This window comes from Schistocerca gregaria, chromosome X, assembly GCF_023897955.1.
Source record: "Schistocerca gregaria isolate iqSchGreg1 chromosome X, iqSchGreg1.2, whole genome shotgun sequence".
NCBI classification, from domain to species: Eukaryota; Metazoa; Arthropoda; class Insecta; order Orthoptera; family Acrididae; genus Schistocerca; species Schistocerca gregaria.
The window spans coordinates 622,535,069-622,555,370 of NC_064931.1; positions in this window are offsets into that span (position 1 = coordinate 622,535,069).

Below are 20,302 nucleotides of genomic sequence, written 5' to 3' on the forward strand. Positions count from 1 at the left end.
TTACGTGTGACGTAAAGTTTTCTGATCAGAAAAAATGAAGTGTGTAAAGATTCTCCATTTAATTCACAGATAAGATGGATTCTTAAATTCGAGAGGATATTTCCAGTGAATGTGCTGTATAACTGTATTTCAGTCTCTGCTGATAATGTGGAATAAAACCAGTTGGTTTCTTGTCATTAGAAATGGGCCACAAACGCTGCAAGTAATCTGTAAAAATGTCACTCTTGTACTAAATTGTTTTTAACTCTGTAGTAATCGAAAGATCAAAGAAGTTTTATTTGTGCATACCTTCTCATACCTTCTCATTATAACTATCGACGATGGTTAATCAACATAAGCGAAACGCGTCTGACGAAAAGTTTTGTCACTTATCAGCACATTTACCACGGAAGAACCAAAATAACAATAACTATTAAAGTAGGTGCGGAGGATGGCCATCCAAACAAACCAAAAATTCTAGCTTTAGAGCGTTGACCGAGACACTAAAACTACAGCTTTAGCGGAGACCGGCTGCATTCTCGGTAGTTTTGTAGCAGCAATTTCAACAGCGTCACCCATAGGCAGTCGACGGCTCCCAATCGGCCAGATCGATTCTAATAGCTGCATTTTTGCACGACCCACGTCGCCGTTATCGTCAGCGGTCCAAATAATTCGGAACAGCTGACCAGAATCAAGTGCTGTAGCTAGTTTAGGAGCATGCGCGTGTGAGAGAGAGATAGAAAACACGTAATACGGGAACACTCGGTGCACAGCAGTTGCGCTGTGATATTGCTGCAACACGATATTTCACTACACAAAGTTAACTCAGTTGCCTGGAGAGAGAAATGTCTGAATGCGTATCTCCTCATTCTGAAGTCCGGCTGCATGCTACAAAATTTGTAATCTGCAAACTGTTCCTGTTGTTGTGCTTACAACATGTGAAAGACGGTTACTATACACTATTAACATAACAGCGATATCGCAAGGATTAACACATAATATATTGCATTTGTGTATACGTGTGATGGATACAATTAAGTGTGGGCGATAATGATAATCATCTTCAACGCTTAGTCTGTCTCTGATAATACCGCAGCCAAAATTCAGAGAACTATGTAACTACTTTCTGATTTTTACTTACTTTTTAATGGGCATATACCTGAGGCGTTTCCTAGTTATTCTTAAAGAACGTTTCCCCCCTGTGGTAGAGTCTGACGTGTTGATACTTTTAATGGTATGTTATGAGAAAAGAGGTTTCAAGTTTTAATCACTTGTATTTGTACAGAGACGATCTATGATGTTCTCAGCATCTTAAAGGGATGACAGCATAAAGCTATTTCAACGGAAGAAACAGAAGCCTGTCCCTTTGCTTTTGTGTAATTCCACATAAATCCTAAAGCGATTTAGGAAAATTTCTTTTCGGGTAAGAATTATTCTTTCCATTGGTTTCACGCGGTCCCCCATTTACTTGTATCTTGTGCAAATTTTGCATGTGAACATACAAAATATGCACTGCAGTCCATTAAAATTGCTACACCACGAAGATGACGTCCTACAGACGCAAATTCAACCAACAGGGAGAAGATGCTGTGATATTCAAGTGATTAGCTTTTCAGAGCATTTACAGAAGGTTGGCGCCGGTGGCGACATCTACAACGTGCTCACATTAGGAAAGTTTCCAACCGATTTCTCACACACACACAGCAGTTGACCGGCGTTGCCTGGTGAAACGTTATTGTGATGCCTCGTGTAAGGAGGAGAAATGCGTACCATCACGTTTCCGACTTTGATAAAGGTCGGATTGTAGCCTATCGGGATTGCGCTTTATCGTATCGCGACACTTCTGCTCGCGTTGGTCGAGATACAATGACTGTTAAAAAGAATATGGAATCGATGGGTTCAGAAGGGTAATACGGAACGCCTTGCTGGATCCCAACGGCGTCGTATCACTAGTAGTCGAGATGACAGGCATCTTATTCGCATGGCTGTAACGGATCGTGCAACCACGCCTCGATCCCTGAGTCAACAGATGGGGACGTTTGCAAGACAACAACCATCTGCACGAACAGTGCGACGACGTTTGCAGCAGCATTGACAATGAGCTCGGAGACCATATCTGCGGACACCCTTGACGCTGTATCACAGAGAGGAGCGCCTGTGATTGTGCACTCAACGACGAACCTGGGTGCACGAATGGCAAAACGTCATTTTTTCGGATGAATCCAGGTTCTGTTTACAGCATCGTGATGGTCGCATCCGTGTTTGGCGACATCGCGGTGAACGCACATTGGAAGCGTGTATTCGTCATCGCCATACTGGCGTATAACTCGACGTGATGCTACGGGGTGCCATTGGTTACACGTCTCGGTCGCCTCTTGTTCGCATTGACGTCACTTTGAACAGTGGACGTTACATTTCAGATGTGTACGATCCGTGGCTTTACCCTTCATTCGATCCCTGCGAAACCCTACATTTCAGCAGGATAATGCACGACCGCATGTTGCAGGTCCTGCATGGGCCTTACTGGATACAGAAAACGTTCGAGTGCTGCCCTGGCCAGCAAATTCTCTAGATCTCTCACCAACTGAAAACGTCTGGTCAATGGTGGCCGAGCAACTGGCTCGTCACAATACGCCAGTCACTACTCTTGATGAACTGTGGTATCGTGTTGAAGGTGCATGGGCAGCTGTACCTGTACACGCCATCCAAGCTCTGTTTGACTCAATGCCCGGGCGTATCAAGGCCGTTATTACGGGCAGAGGTGGTTGTTCTGGGTACTGATTTCTCAGGATCTATGCACCCTAATTGCGTGAAAATGTAATCACATATCAGTCCTAGTATACTATATTTGTCCTATGAATACCCGTTTATCATCTGCATATCTTCTTGGTGTAGCAATTTTAATAGCCAGTAGTGTACTACAGATTCTCAATAACCTGCGCTGCATATTCCAGTGTTCCAACACCAAATTTTCCTCTATTCATTTACGGGTTTTCGGATTGGAAATATCTACTGTAATTTACAATTATATAGATTTCCCATGCTGTCTCACAACGTGCTCTCATTTTGGTTAGCATCTCTTTTGAGAAGCTTGTCCACATGTGTTATGTTAATGAATAGGTTGCAGCAACCGTAATTAATCTCAAGATACGTAATGGGTAATATATCTATAGCAACTCGAGTCCAGTTTGACTTTCTCCTCCTTCACGGTCATCATGCAATCATGAAGGTCATACTCATGTCCACCACGTACATGCATCGTATTACCAATGTCTTTGAATGTGTGGTACCATAAAGATGGCAGATTGAGGGAAATTGAAAAACCCAACATGTCAGGTAGTAGGAAATTTAGAAGCACGCAAGTTGGTGGGACATACGAAAATTAAAGATGGCGGTTGCTGGGAAATTTAAAAAATTAACAATGGTTGATGGTGGGAAATCTAAAAATGTGCAAGATGGTAGTTGGCAGGAACATCTAAATATCCAAGATATGGCAAAAGACGTTGCTGATATGAAAATATTACACACACACACACACACACACACACACACACACACACGTCTGCTCACCGTTAATTAAAGCTAACTGAGGCAGATGGAGACAAGCAGAGCAGTGTGATGCTTTGTCAGCATCTTTCCAAAGTCTGGACATGTCTGACTTTGCAGAAACTAGACATACATTGTGTAGTGTCTGCACCAGTTTGTCTCATTCCTTATTCATATACTCTCTTACAAAATAACTGCCACTAAATTTCATCTCACATCTGCCTCAACAACAAATTTCATCTCTGTCTTCTTTTATACTTCACTGAACTTGATATCAAATACTGTTCTGTCCCATCGCCAGCAAATTTTATCTCTTTCCCTGTTTACGTTAAATACTGTACCATCTCATAAGTCAGTTTCATCTTTATTTTCGTAACATATTAGAGCGAGTATGGAAAAAAACTCAAACAAAAATACATTAAGAATAAAATTTATACGAAAGATTACATTTCAAAGAATGCGCACTTGGTTGACTGTGAAAGTTTACGTAATCTCTAGCGATGACAAGGAACATTCAGAGTTAATACTCTACAACGTTTTTTGAATTTAACATCTTTACATTTTTTCATACATTTAACGTTTTTACGCTCTTCTCAATAGAAAAATAATGTAGATGTAAAAACTTACTTACCCATTTTAACACATGCAGTAAAACCACAGTGACCTTTGAATCTGAAACGTCTCCTTTGAACAATTATAGAAGACTGTGCTTAAACTGACACACAATATTTTTAGCGCAACGGAATTTGGCTTTCAATAATCCCTATAAAAGAATGGCCCTGACTAACATTAAACTATACCTTTGACAAATCACTTACCTCATAAAAATCTTCGTTACTCAAGCTACTGCAATACAGCGAGCGCCACTACTGCCAGCTAAATAAAAGATTCAAACTAGTGAAGGCACTAACTACTGATAGGCATAGTTAGCAAATGAAAGATTTCAATAGGAAAAAACAATGTATTTACCTTAATATTGTTCAAAAGTCATATTATATATATCAGTTCATGACATCCAGTCTTACAAAGTTACTGTCTCTGTCCAGATCATCAGCTCTCACAACTCCGCCATCTCTCTCCCCACATCCACCACTGCTGGCGGCTCACTCCAACTGCGCAACGCTACGCGCTGTTAACAGCCAACTGCCCAACACTACAATGGCAGACAACAATGCAAACTAGCCACAGACTGCACACAGCACAGCCAGTGTTTTTCATACAGAGGACTACGTGTTGTTACCATTAAAAAAATTTAAACAGCCTACTTACAAATCGTAGCAAAAATATTTGCCAATTTCATACAACTTCTAGTTCATCTTCAACTCGTTTTCTAGAATATCACCTGTTGTAAACAGTAGGTTATTACAATTTGAGCAAATATTTAAGATTTCCAATGCAGCCAATGAAGTTTTGACAGCTGTATTTGCCTTAATACAATCGTAATGAGAGTCAGTTGCATTTTGAGGGCTAACTGTATACAATACGAATAATATACAGGATGTCCCATTTGTCTTGACCAACCTAAATAACTGTTTGTCCAGATGCAAATTACAAAATGTTTCAAGCAAATCTTCTTTAGCCGTCATGAGGACATCAATCAGCATGATTGCCTTCGTTGTAGGTTTGTTTTTTACAAAGATATGAACAGCGGTATGTCTTTTTTATGTGGCATCCTGTACTTTTTATTCGGCAATTTATTTTCTCTCCTAAATTCCTATTCAAAAATGTATCACAGTGTACCATTCACTGAAATGTCCGCCCCTGGTAGCTGAGTGGTCAGCGCGACGGAATGTCATACCTAACGGCCTGGGTTCGAATCCCGGCTGGGTGGGGGATTTTCTCCGCTCAGGGACTGGTTGTTGTGTTGCTCTAATCAACATCATTTCATCCCTATCGACAAGCAAGCCACCGTCGTGGCGTCAACTCGAAAGAATTGTACCAGGCGAGCGCTCTACCCGACGGGAGGCCCAAGCCACACGGCCTTCCCATTCACTGAAACACAACGGTATTTATTACATAACACAACATATACTTTGAGCCTGGTATCACAAACTTGTCCACTTGCTGCAGTTGTCAGAAAATAAATGAAAACCAAGTAAAAAAACACAAAATTTACTTTGACTCTTCTGTACCATTGCCCTGGTGGAGAACATTCAAAGGTGCTCAAAGTGGTAACCCTGGAAACCGATACATTGGTGCACTCGTTGAAAGACTGAATTATTTACTGCTTCCAGTGTTGCCTGCTGATTAGAATTACAGGCAAGAACGGTACGTTCCTTCATGTCCTTTGGAGTTGTTGGGATATCGTGATAGACAACGTCTCTAATGCATCACCAAAGAAAAAAGTTCAAAAGATTTAAATCAGGAGAACTAGCAAGCCAAGTAACTGTTTCTCCTCGACCAATCCATCTGACAGGATACCTTGGGTTCGGAACACGACGTGCACGCGAGGCTTATGTGCTGGATATCCATCGTGTTGATACAACATAAGCATTCTGGTTCTTAGCAGCACTTCATCCAGAAGAGGAGGAAGAATTCGTCAGAGGAAGTTGGCATACGCTGTGCCGTTTAGACTACCATTGATGAAACAAGGGCCAATAATTATAGTACTAAGCATCCCACACCAGACGTTAAGTCTCCATTGAAGATGATGTTCCACCTGTCTAAGCCATCGTGGGTTGGCGCTGCATCAATAATGCATATTCCTTGTATTTACCTGTCCTTTGAGAAGGAACATTCATCGGTAACTAGAACATTGGAGAAGAAGTTCGGGTTGGCGAAGATTTGCTGTTGTACCCACTAACAGAACTGTACACGGTTTTGGAAATCATTCCCATGGAAGTCTTGATGTAGGTGTTCACGGTAAGGATGGAACCGGTGATATTTAAGAATACGATGTATACTGGTTTTAGGAATGTCAGTCTCATGTTCAAGATTTCGTGTGCTCATATGTGGATTGATAGCAACGGAAACGAGAACAGTAACTTCGGCAGCTTCGTCTGTGCGAGTGTTACGACGATTGCGTTGTCGTTGGTTGAAACTTTCCGTTTCCTGAAGCGTCACAACAAGACGAGAAAACTTCTGTCGTGAAGGTGGGTTCTTGTCAGGATATCGCTCTCTGTACTGTTTCGCTGCCTACGTAGCATTTTACCTACCTTCAACAACAACAATAGAAGAAACGTTATGTCGATACAGTCTGTAGGAAAGACAGCCTTTAGTGTATGTCTACTCTACACATCAGTATTTAAAAGGACTAAGCTACTGTACCAAATGTACCTGTACATAAGAAAACATTATTGCAATTACTGTTCTGCTAACTTACATTCCCCAAAGATGAGTAGCATTTCTACCTTCTATTCGTTGGTGTACATTCTGCTCTGACACCTCTTCAACTGATGATGGTTGACGGAATGACGGGTGTGCATTCTACTTATGTTTACATGTGTCCTCTGTCAACGTCATCTTGTGGATGTGTTCCATTACCCCGAGTACCTGCACTAAGTGCTGGGAGTGCCAACGTCAATGTTGTGTTATGTAATTAATAACGTTATGTTTCAGTGAATGGTACACTAGGATACATTTTTGAATTGGTCTTAAGCACAGGATATGAATTACCGAATAAAAAAATACTGGGTGACATTTAAAAAGTCATACCGCTGTTCATATCTTTGTAAAAAAACAAAGCTACAACGAAGGCAATCATAACGATTGATGTACCCCTGACGGCTAAGGAAACTTTGCTTGAAATATTTTGTAATTTGCATCTGGAGAAACAGTTATTTAGGATGGTCAAGATAAATGAGACATACTGTATCCTTAATGTAAAACCAAACCAATTTTCTGTACCCAAACAGGATCACTTCATTGTAATAAGTACATTATACTTACCAGACACTTCAAATGCAACAACATGTTCATAATTTGCAAAACAGTCTTTCTTGAACGACTGTATTATTTTCACATCTGCTTCCAAAAAAAAAGAAAGGTTTTTACCAAAATGAAAAACAGTGAGTTTATAAGTACGGACCAAACGTTCCTGCGAATGAAGAACAGCGTTATAACATTAGAAGAACCAAATGTTTTATATACAAACAGATTTCGATCAGGTGCATATGAAACAAATGACATTAGCTCATTTCACTACTTTCGAAATCACCTGAGGCGATATTGTTAACTCTTCCATGATATATCACGTACACTGTGCCACTCTTGAGAAAGTCAGCTTCACCATCACTGATAGCTAAGTATATTGATAGTAGATATATTTTTCAGTACTTCAGATAAACCAGCGGTGTCAATCTAAACACCATGTTGACGTGTCTTCCTCTCAAAACAGGGCCTCTTTCTCCCTCCTTCTACGCCGACAGTTTTTGGTGTATAGAGCTCCCACCATCACCAAACTGCTTCAACTTCTGCAACATACAAGTAGAATAATTCCTGTTTCCTTGCTCTGAGCATCCTATGCTCGTTTTCTCCTCTGACCAAACGCGGTGAGGTATTTTTGTATCTTACATTGAACACAGTTGGATTAGGGTCTGAAACTGAGTATAGTACAATATATAATTAATATCTCCGTTATATGTTGATAATTGCACATAAAATATTGTTATTAATATTTTTTTACATATTGATTCCTGTGTTTGTTGTGGATGTAAGCACTAAAACGGACGATCAGTTCACGTTAAAATATTCACTAAATTACTTTATATAAAACAATGTTTTCTTAGCTAATTAACCTGAAGCATTATATTTAAGCAGTCCTTATTTGTAAAAACAAATTAAATAAACAAGAAAAATTTCGGTTACTGTGAGCTTCCAGGGGGTGCGTTTGAAATTTAGACTTGTTAAGACTTCATTTTAACGTTCTTCTGAGCATGTTAAAAGTGTGAACACAACATTTGTTTTACATTGCTTCAAGTGCAGCGAAATTTCTGTCGCGCCACATCGCAAAATACAAGATACAAAAATACCTCACCGCGTTCGGTCAGAGGAGAAAACGAGCATTGTGTTTTCAGATCAAGGAAACAATAATTCTTCTACTTGTATGTTGCAGAAGTTGAAGCAGTTGGATAGTGGTGGGAGCTCAATATACATCAAAAACTGTCAGCGTAGGAGAAGGGAGAAAGAGACCCTGTTTTGAGAGGAAGACACGTCAACACGGTATTTAGATTGACACTGCTGGTTTATCTGAAGTACTGAAAGGTATATCTACTATCAGTGATGGTAAAGCTGATTTTCTCAAGAGTGGTAAAGTGTAAGTGATATATCATGGATGGGTTAACAACATCGGCACAGGTGGCGTCGAAAGTGGTGAAATGAGCTAATGTCATTTGTTTCATATGCACCTGATCGAAATCTGTTTGTATATAAAGCATTTGGTTCCTACTAATGTTGTAACTCTGTTCTTAATTCGCAGGAAGGTTTGGTCCGTACTTACAAACTCACTGTTTTTGATTTTGGTAAAAATTCTTTTTTGAAAGTAGATATGAAAACAATACAGTCGTTCAAGAAGGGCTGCTTTGCAAATTGTGAACATGTTGTTACATTTGAAGTGTCTGGTAAGAATAATGTATTTATAGCAATGAAGTGATTGTGTTTCAGTATAAAAAATTGGTTTAGTTTTACGTTAAGGATATATTATTCATATTGCATACAATTAGGGGGGGGGGGGGGATTGCACATGTACCGAAAAGAAAGTTTGTGGTTTCAGATTTCATTGTATGTTGCCGGCATATCCAGTGCTATTTTTATATAATTGGATATTACCTACTTTTTTATTTGACATATTAATTATTGCTGTATCGTTAGCAATACCTGCCGAATCGACATGTGATTTTAGGCAAACGTTTGTGAGCGTTATCTTTTATTTGAGACATCGATACCTACGTTGCCATTGGAGTTGGGTAACTGTGTTTTTATAGGAAACAATTGTAAAAAATTATCAATCTTAATTCGCTCCTAACCCCGTTAGTAAATTTTGCACAGACTCTCTCAAAGGCTAACGGAATTAGTCTCACCGGGGCAAAGAAAATGAAGTATGGATTCTCTCTAGGTCCATTACTTCGAATGGAAATAAACATAATGCTTGATGCAATTTACTTCCATTTAGATCCTCTCAAGCTGCCTTCTCCAATGTCCTTGGCTAAACCCGAAATTGGATTTTATCTATTTTTACGTTCCTAGCAAAGTTTGCTACCTTATTTCATTCTGTGTCCCCGTATCAGCCCCTGAAATTCCGACCCATTGACCAGCAGTCACTAAGTACCGACCACAACACTCGAAACCGGTCCCACTCCTTGACACATGATACGTGCATTCAGCTGAGATTTCACGTTCAGTTGCCATTTCTAAAGTCATAATATGACATTTTTATTTGTAAGGAGAATAGCGGGAAATGGTGAAACAGATTAGAAATTGCAAGATAAATAACACTAGGTACACTTACTCATCAACTCAACATTAATTTATCTTCCTTCTTCCTTCCTGTCATTAAGTCTTTGCACTCTTAATTTGAAGAACCAAGATTTAAATTCCGGTACAGTCATTCTCATTTTGTTTCAGTTCTTTGTATAACTCTCTTCCGGAGAATACCGAGATGGATTTTTCCACTTTCCCATTCCTCAAACTCTCCACGGTCACTATGCAGCTGAGCTAGTGTTCCCCTTCTGCTGCTGTCTCCGTCATCAATCTCATCCAGGTCCGGCACACAATTTTAATCTACCACGAAGCTTCAAAATGGGGCAGACGCTACTGCAGAGTGAAAGATTTAATCTGGTGACTGCCTTAGCAATATATTTTCTCACACAAGTGTTACTCCCGCAAAGTATGTAGGAGGCCTTGTGTCAAGTCTGGAGGGTAAGAGAGACAGAGAGAGAGAGAGAGAGAGGGGAAAATAACGCTGTGAGGGTGGATCGTGGGTCGTGTCCGGACAGTTAAGAAATATTCAGTCGCTGAGAGCAATGTCCACGAAAGGCAAGGTTCAGGGTCAACTCCCGGTTCAGTAAGTGGTTTTAATATGCCGAAAAGCTTCTTAAACCACAATATTTTTGTGATACAATTCTTCTTCATTCTTCTCGCTTGACAGGTGTCTTCTTCTTCGTTGGTATATAACTGCAGCATCCTACTTCAACAACGACCTGCTTTGTATGTCTAGGTGTGCTTCTGTATTTCTTCCTTTCCAGCATCCCAACACCTACAATTTTAAGAAAGACATGTGTAGTAATTTGTGCCGAACCGTTCTGTCCCTTGGATTATAGTCTATGTTTCGCACCTTTTCTAGTTGATTAGATGCAGCATCTCTTCACCCTTTACTTAATCAATCCCTTAGTTCGCCAATAGTCTCCATATTGCCATATTTCATAGGTCGCAATTGTTTCTTTTCTGTTTTTCCCCGTTTCTCATATAGATCTGTGCTCCGTCATAATTTTTTATTAATGGTTTTATGGTCTCAAGAGTTACTATCATTTTTAGCAACTGGCTGTTGTTTCTTCTTGGAGACAGTTCTTTTACCACGTGCCATCCTCTCTGATACCTCAGTCTCACATCTTGCTTCTTTATTCATCCTACTTCTTAGACACCAATGAAACTCGTTCACTTCAAATGAGACTCTTGTCCAACCCATAGAGATTACCTACCTTATGTTTACACCATTATTTTACTTACTGTTTGTATATGTACATCTAAACTACTAATGACTTTCTCGATTTTATCAGTAAGTTACTCCACTGTTTAGCGACATTCCTTCATGAATGTTTCTTGCAGTTTACTAATCTCGTTTAGTTTTTCGTCATGACGTTTGCCTTGTTTATATATTTTTTCTCTAACTTTTCAGTTTGATTGCATTGTTTGTCTACTTCCCCCCTTACAGCTTCAGTTCGTTTCCTTTGTTCACCCTTTCCCCACTTAAATTTTATTCATTTCCCTGCTTTCTTTCTTCATTTTTTCGATGTGACACAGTATTTTCGTAAGTTACTCTATGAACGACTCCTGACCGATAGGTCCGTTACATAGTCTTGCATTTTCATGCATTTGCAAATCGGAGTGGAAAGTGAGCTTTATGAAGCCTTTGCTGTACAACGAAAGTCCACCATTGTACATTCGATAGGTGTTTCATCCCTGCTAACATTCACAGTATCTTGCTCACTGGACAAGTAATCAGTTTCCTGTGCACTGTTTACATAATCGAAACTCACAGTCACACGCATCTGATGCTCCTAATACTGTCGATCCTTACTCCAGATCACTCTTCACTCTTATCGAACTAGTCTTAGAATGTTTGCATGATGCAATTCCGGGTGGAATACTCAAACCACGCAATATTACAAAATTAACAACGACAGAAAGGATTAGTGACACACGCCTCTCGATTTTCTCAAAGTTATTCCCATAAAAAATGCAGTAAACGCAACATTTTGAGAAAAATAGCAAAACCACTACATATCAAACATATCACCAAAGGAATGCATCAAAACAAAAACTATTGCAGTATTGTACAATGCTGTAAGACCGTGAAAAGCATCTGAAACCGTAAAAAATTTAATTCTTTAGACATCATCTTCTCAGTAACGCACTTATGCTGGCGGTGCAGCCAGACTACTCATGAGAAGATTTACACTAGCTCGCATGTCCCGACTATGTTCTATTATTAATAAGTGATAATATCCTGGAAGAGCGAGCTAAATGAGAGACGTCAATTAATAATAACGAATATATGGGGAAAAGCTAAGCATTCAGGAAGATTTACGTAAACTAAAGGAATCTATTTTGGATGAAATATGCGACTGTTGCTGTTTATTCGACTAACGATTCAATACAAGTATAGCCAGATGCCCGAGCATCGATGATTAATTCGAAATAAAGAGTATATCCTATGACCTTTAGGCTGCTTGGAAACTAACTATTATTTAAAAGACAGTTTGTGCCACAGAATTGTCATAAGATACAATCTCCCACACACATAAAGATGACTGATGACCTTGGATAACCTACATTTAAGGGACACAGGATTATTAACTACAAAAATGGTAACACAAGGGATTGGATTTCTACGCATTTATTTTACGAGGATCTACACACATGGTAGAAACTTAATCTTCATTCGAAATAATACAAAATACATGAAGTATAATACTGCCTTAGTTACAAGTAATACACATATAGCGGGTCTGCAAGGTACTGGGAAAAACAGTATAAAAGCAGAGCTACGTCCAGAGATCACGACTGAATCGACTTTGGATGACGTGACCCGTGCATTTACTTTAAAAATCTTTTCTTAAAGAATTTACTAGTGATTCATCAAGGATATTAAGACATTTAATCACACTATGTGAGCGTGGAAGTAGTTGCCAGTGGGCAACTGATGAAAACAAATTTCTTTCAACAAATGGAAATTTTATTACTAAAACCGTTTCTTTTTTTAAGAAACGGACTTAAAAATTATAATCAGAAAGCACCCTCTAAATATCAAGTTACAATTCATTCAGAGGCAGAAATAACAATTTTTTTTGATAGTATGAGCTTTCAGGCTGAGAAGCCTTTTTAACATGGCCATAGTCACGACCGCTCACAACAACCTCTGAAAGACTATACTGGTGGAAATCTGCAACACACCAGATTACTTTAAACAAAAAATTTTCATAACTCACACAAACACACAAACTATGCACTCTGTAAGAGGGATGGAAATCGTGCAAAACACTCACATTAAAAAACAAACAAACAAACAAAAAAAGCTTGCCCCCGAAACTGCAACTTGTTTTTAAAAAGAAAACTCTTACGGTGGAAGGGTGGCAACTTTACATACTAAGATGACCATTTAAATAAAAACCCATGAAATGCAGTCTTACACAAAATGTACAAACATGCTCTACATTACACATATACCGCCTCTCAAGGTGATAGGCAAGATAAAAACATATTTCAGGAATTCGGCCTTTACACCGAATCCGACAAACATGACAGAGGCAGCTATTAACGTACGGCAGACCGACAGACAGACACTAAGTGCCTAACAAATGGGGACGAGCAAGCTGGGGAAGAGAGACTGAACAAAAAAACTAGTAGAATTTAACGAATTTAACTTGTAAATGAAACAACATATCAAGAAACGCTTAACTTCCAATAAACTGCCATGTCTGGCGAAGACCTGGCACAGCACCCCCAAAACGCTCTCCCGAACCCTCCGCTGCCAGCCACTTCAACGGACGCAGGAAGGTGCGCTGATCTCCCGTCTCACGACGTCGCACCTCGCGCCGGCCAGACCGGTGTTGTGGGTTGACTCCTGTTGCTCTCGTGTCGGCCGCGAAGCCACTACCCCTTGCTATACGGCGCGGGCCACTGGACTGACGTGGCGACCTCACATGCGCCGACGCTTAAGGCGGACAAGTCATCCTGTGTCCCAGTGCGCGACCGACCAACCGATCGATGCAACCGCCAACGACCATTGCCTGAACAAACTCGATCAGACTGGCGGCCTAGCACATACTAACACTCCGGACGACAGACAGACACTGACTGCCCAACACTGACCCAGATGACCAACTGGCTACACTCGTCCCAACTGACAGACTGGCCCCTTTTTTTATCTTTATTGTTATTTTCAAACCCGTTTACAGGCAGGCCTGCAGCAGCATACTATGCCACTCTTTGGCCTCAGAGAAACACACAAGATACAAATGAAGACAATGTGAGACAAAAATACGGTGGCCATATAAACGGAGACAAACAATTCCTAAAATACATGGAGCCGTTCATGGGAGTAGAGTCCAAGATAAAAGTTGTTCAGACACTTGGACACATACATAGACGAAAAGTGTCACACGTGAAAGTAGGCGCACAAAACGAATAACACTGAACCACTTAATCACAATAGACGGCACACAGAGAAACACAAGGCGTTGGTCTCCGGCGCGCGAATGTTCACTAGCCGTGTATGAGTCCGGGGACCTGCCAAGAGAGGAGAGAAACGACGCCATGAGCAGGGGAGATAGGGGGAGGGGAGAAGTGGGGGAAGCCCGGGGGAAGAGGGGTGGAGGAAGGGGATGGGGGAAAAGGAAACAGAAGGGAGGGAGGGTGCCAAGAGGAGAGGACACAGGAAGTGGGGGTGGGGAGGATTGAAGTTGATAGGAGGGGTAGGTGGAGGGCAGGAGGACATCATCAGGGAGGGGAGGTGGCGGAAGCCACCTTGGGGGAGGGTAAGGAGGGTGGAGAGATGGAGACCGGGTGGGACGTGGGAATACAGGCGCGGCAGCGGGTGGGGGTGGGAGAGGATGGGCGAGACAAGCAGGTGAGGAGGGTCGAGTTTGCGGGAGGTGTACAGGATCCATATCCTTTCAAGGAAAAGGAGGAGGTGGGGGAACAGAATGAGATCGTACAGGATCCACGTGGGGGAGGGGAGACGGATGCGATAGGCGAGGCAGAGAGCATGGCGTTCAAGGATTTGTAGGGGGGGGGGCGGAGATTCAGGCCGGATGAGCGTAGCAAAGGATAGGGCGGATGAGGGATTTATAGGTGTGGAGGATGGTAGAGGGGTCCAGACCCCACGAACGGCCCGAAAGGAGCTTGAGGAGACGGAGTCGGGAGTGTGCCTTGGCTTGGATTGTCCGGAGATGGTGGGTCCAGGAGAGGCTACGGTCGAAAGTGACGACAGGGTACTTGAGGGTGGTAGTGAGGGTGATAGGACGGCCATAGACGGTGAGATAGAAATCAAGGAGGCGGAAGGAAGGGGTGGTTTTGCCTACAATGATCGCCTGGGTTTTGAGGGTTGACCTCGAGCAACCACTGGTTGCACCAAGCGGTGAACCGGTCAAGATGGGATTGGAGAAGGTGTTGGGAGCGCTGCAGGGTGGGGGCAAGGGCAAGGAAGGCGGTGTCATCGGTAAACTGGAGAAGGTGGAAAGGGGTGGCGGCGGCGGCATGTCCGCCGTGTACAAAAGGTACAGAAGGGTTCCATGCGGCTTTTCGTGGATGATGCTGTAGTATACAGAGAAGTTTCACTATTAGAAAATTGTAGCGAAATGCAGGAAGATCTGCAGTGGATAGGCACTTGGTGCAGGGAGTGGCAACTGACCCTTAACATAGACAAATGTAATGTATTGCGAATACATAGAAAGAAGGATCCTTTATTGTATGATTATCTGATAGTGAAACAAACACTGGTAGCAGTTACTTCTGTAAAATATCTGGGAGTATGCGTGCAGAACGATTTGAAGTGGAATGATCATATAAAATTAATTGTTTGTAAGGCAGGTACCAGGTTGAGATTCATTGGGAGAGTCCTTAGAAAATGTAGTCCATCAACAAAGGAGGTGACTTACAAAACACTCGTTCGACCTATACTTGAGTATTGCTCATCAGTGTGGGATCCGTACCAGATCGGGTTGACGGAGGAGATAGAGAAGATCCAAAGAAGAGCGGCGCGTTTCGTCACAGGGTTATTTGGTAACCGTGATAGCGTTACGGAGATGTTTAACAAACTCAAGTGGCAAACTCTGCAAGAGAGGCGCTCTGCATCGCGGTGTAGCTTGCTCGCCAGGTTTCGAAAGGGTGCGTTTCTGGATGAGGTATTGAATATATGGCTTCCCTCTACTTATACCTCCCGAGGAGATCACGAATGTCAAATAAGAGAGATTAGAGCGCTAACGGAGGCTTTCAGACAGTCGTTCTTCCCGCTAACCATACGAGACTGGAACAGGAAAGAGAGGTAATGACAGTGGCACGTAAAGTGCCCTCCGCCACACACCGTTGGGTGGCTTCCGGAGTATAAGTGTAGATGTAGATGTAGAAGGGGGGAGAGGGTGGAGCCCTTGCGGCACACCGGCGGAGGGATAAAAGGTGTAGGAGTCCGTGTTATGGATGGTGACGTAGAAAGGACGGTGGGAGAGAAAGGAGCCGATCAGATGGACATAGTTAATGGGAAGGGCGAAGGTTTGGAGCTTGAAGAGGAGATGGGGATGCCATATGCGGTCATAAGCTCATTCGAGGTCAAGGGAGAGGAAGAAAGCGGAGAATTATGCTGGTCGGAATGGTCGGAAAGGAGATGAGTGAGGTGAAGGAGAAGCTCGTCGGAAGAGAAGGACGGCGAAAGCCACACTGGGTAACGGGAAGGAGGCGGTGCTGGCGGAGATGCTGGTGGATGCGGCGGGTGAGGATAGATTCGAGGACCTTGCTGAAGACCGAGGTAAGGCTGATGAGACAGTAGGAAGAGAAGGCGGACGGTGGTTTGCCAGGTTTAAGGAACATGAGGATACGGGAGGTTTTCCACAGGTCGGGGTAGTAACCAGTGGACAGGAATACATTGTAGAGCCTGGCCAAGGTGGAGAGGAAAGAGACAGGAGCTTCACGAAGGTGACAGTAGGTGACACGATTGTGACCAGGAGTGGTGTTGCATTTTGTGCGGAGTGTAGAAATGTGATCCTGTGTAGTGATTGGGGCATTGAGTTCCGTGTGTGCAGTGTTGTCCAAGTACAGGAAACCAGGTGCGAGGGGAGGGACAAAGGTGTCAGTTCGATTGCGGACATGCGGGAAGAGGGAGTAATCGATCTAGGGATCATTGGGGATGGAAAAGACATCGAACAGGTAGGAGACAAAGTGATTAGCCTTACTAAGGGTGTCAGGGAAGGGGTGATCATCATGTAGAAGAGGATAGTAGGGGGAGGGTTTAGTTCCGGTAAGGCGACAGAAGGCTGACCAGAACTTGGACGGGTTGATAGGTAGGGTAGCATTTAAACGGGTGCATGTCTGTCGCCAGTCCCGGCGTTTCTTGGCCGCGAGCAAATTGCGAATGTGTCGCTGGAGTTGCCGGTGGCGTCGTAGTGTGTCAGGGTCAAGCGTGTGGAGGATGCACGGTAGAGACGGTGGGATTCACGGAGGAGGAGGATGGTCTGTGGGGGTAAGGTAGCACGGCGGGTGTGGATAGCGACAGTAGGGACATGAGCCTTTACGGTCTCAGACAAGGTCTGCTTGAGAAAGGAGGCGGCATGGATTACATCGTCAGGGTGGCGGTAGATGAAGGGGTGGCTATCGACCTGGGTGGAGAGGGTATCCCGGTAGACATTCCAGTTGGCACGGGAATAGTCATGGGGGTACTTAGGGGCAGGGTCAATACGAGGGTCGGGGCGGGGGCGACGACCGTCTGAAACAGTGAGGAGGACAGGGAGATGGTCGCTACCAATAAGCTACAGGACATCCACCGTTATGCAGCCAAGGAGGTTGGCGGAGGAAAGGACAACATCAGGAGTAGAGTTGGATTCGGGACGAGTGTGCTGGGGGATGGGGATGAGGTCGCCTTGAAGGGCGGAGGGGAACCGATGCCACCGCCGTAACTGGGCGGCGAAACGACTGTGGATGTTGAGGTCGGCGGCGATCACGTAGGAGGAGAAGGTACAGTCAACGTGGGAGAGGAAGTCGAAGGGAATAGGGGCGTTAGGGCGGACATAGATGGTGGCGCATGTAACAATAAGGCCAGGGAAGAAGAGACTAAGGATCAGGTGTTCAGTGGGGTCAGGAAGGAGAGGTTGGAGCCGAACAGGGATCTGGCGGTGGTGACCAATGGCAACTCCGCCACGCGCAATTGGGAGGGGATTATCAGAACGGTGAAGGAGGTATGGCGAAGTGTGGACGGTGTGGTGGGGTTGGAGGAAGGTTTCATTGAGGAGGAAGGCGTCCACACGGTGGGTGGCAAGGGTGTGCAGGAAGAGGTTCTTGTTGGCAGGAAGGGAGTGGATGTTGTTGAAAAGGATACGGTGCTGTCGCGCCATGACAGGGATTTAGACAAGGGTGTCAAGACGGGGGAAGGTGAAATGGGCCTGGAAGTTGGAGTAGGTGGCGTACATTTTCAGGTGGAAAACGAAACGGGCGGCGAGGGATACCTGTTGGAGGGTGTGGGGGCACTGAAAAGGATGAACATTCTGAAGGACGATGGTGAGGAATCTGATGATGTCCTCAGCGGTAGGGGGTGGACAAAGGGAATTGCTGGGAGAGGTGGGGGCGTCCAGAGGGCGGACAGGAACGGTGAGCTCAGGAGAGGTAGGAGGGGGTCGGGCTTTACATTTCTGGGAGTAAGTGGGGTGAGGGAGGTTACAGGTATTACAGGAGGGGGGGACTGGAGATTGGGGCACTGCCTGAGAAAGTGGGCTTGCCTACAGTGCAGGCAGGTGGGGGCCTCACGGCACTCTGATGTAGGGTGTGCATTATACCGCAAGCACCACTGGCAGCGGAGGGATTGAGGAGGGGAATGGGAAGGGTCAACTTGGTAGCGGCAGTGGAAGAGAAGGGCACCCTCCTTCAGGAGATGGTCAATGGAGGGGGCGTGTTCAGGAAAGACCCGCATAAGGCGGGTGGGGCCGGTGGAGTTATGGATGCGGCGAAACGCACGCACTTCCAGATGGGGATGTGCCTTGAGCTCCGCCAACACCTCGTAATCGCCGGACTAAGCAGAGTGATCACGGCGGTGAGGGTCGGCAGGCGACGAGGGGATTGGGGTTGGCAGTAGGGAGACGGGGAAGGAGCAGGGGTGAGGGAGGTATTAGGGCCAAAGTGGGTGGCAGAGATGCGGGAAAGGAGGTCCATGTGGAGGGTAGGGCTGGGGGAGGAGATGAGCACCGAATCATGGCGAGGAGTGAGGAGGGAGATGGGGGCACCAGGAAAATGCTGGCGAAGGAAGAGGGTGAGGTTCCGGGCTTCAAGAAAGGAGGGATCAGGACGGGAGAGGAGGTAGCGTTAGGAGGAGGGGGTGGAGGAGGAGGAGGAGGAGGAGGGGGCAGGCGGAGACACATCCATGGCATCATGGGTTGGTGAAGGAGGACGAGACTGAGCCTTTTTGTGAGTAGAGGAGGCAGGGGTGCCACTGGAGCGCTTGACGGCGGCGGAGGAGGTGTGTGGGATGGGAACGACTGGAATGTGGCTGGAAGTGACAGGTCCCGGTGTGGGAGTCAGCGTCGGAGACGGTGAGGGTGATGGCGAAGGCGACGGTGAAGATGATGACGATGAGGACGAAGGGGAGAGTTGAGCGTGAGCTGTAGCTCTCCGGGCAACCACCCTAGTGGGGGCCACAGAAACGGAAGGAGCAGAGGGAGGGAGGGGAGGGAAGGGATCAGAGGAGGCACGGGAGGGAGGAGCCGGGGATGAGGCGACAAATAGGGAGGGAGATGGGAGAGTGAGCAGTGGGGGGACGGACTGAGGGGGGAGTGGTGCGGCACATCATGTGATAGCGGTGACAGCGGCTGAGGGGGATGTGTAGACGATGGCAGTGGTGGAGGCTGTAGAAGAGGTGGTGGGGTTTGACATTATGATGAGAGGAAAAACACTGGACAAGACAAGGAAACAAATGAGAGACGGGCAGGGCGACGAGAGACACAGAGTAGAAGGTGGTGGAGAACGACGAAGGACGAAGGCGACTGGGGCCGAAGCCCCACTCTGCTGTCGCTGGCGGTGGGGGCGACCCGGCTGGCTGGCCGGTGGGGACGCCTCCGCTGCTGCTGCTGCTGTAGGCATATAGGCAGCTAGGACCACTGCTGGCTGCTGGCTGCGACCAGGGCTGGCGGGGACCGGCGCTGGCGGGGACCGGCGCTGGCAGGCTGCTGGCGAGGACCGCTGCTTCCGGGGACCGCTGCTGGCTGCTGGCTGCTCGCTGCTGGCGAGGACTGCTGCTGGCTGGACTGCTGCACGTCGGCGGGCTGGCTGGCTGGAACCTGCAACACCTAACGCTTGGATTGGTACCGCAACAACACAATCGAAGGGCGGTATTCAAGCGAATTACCGCCGGAGATGCCGCACTGCC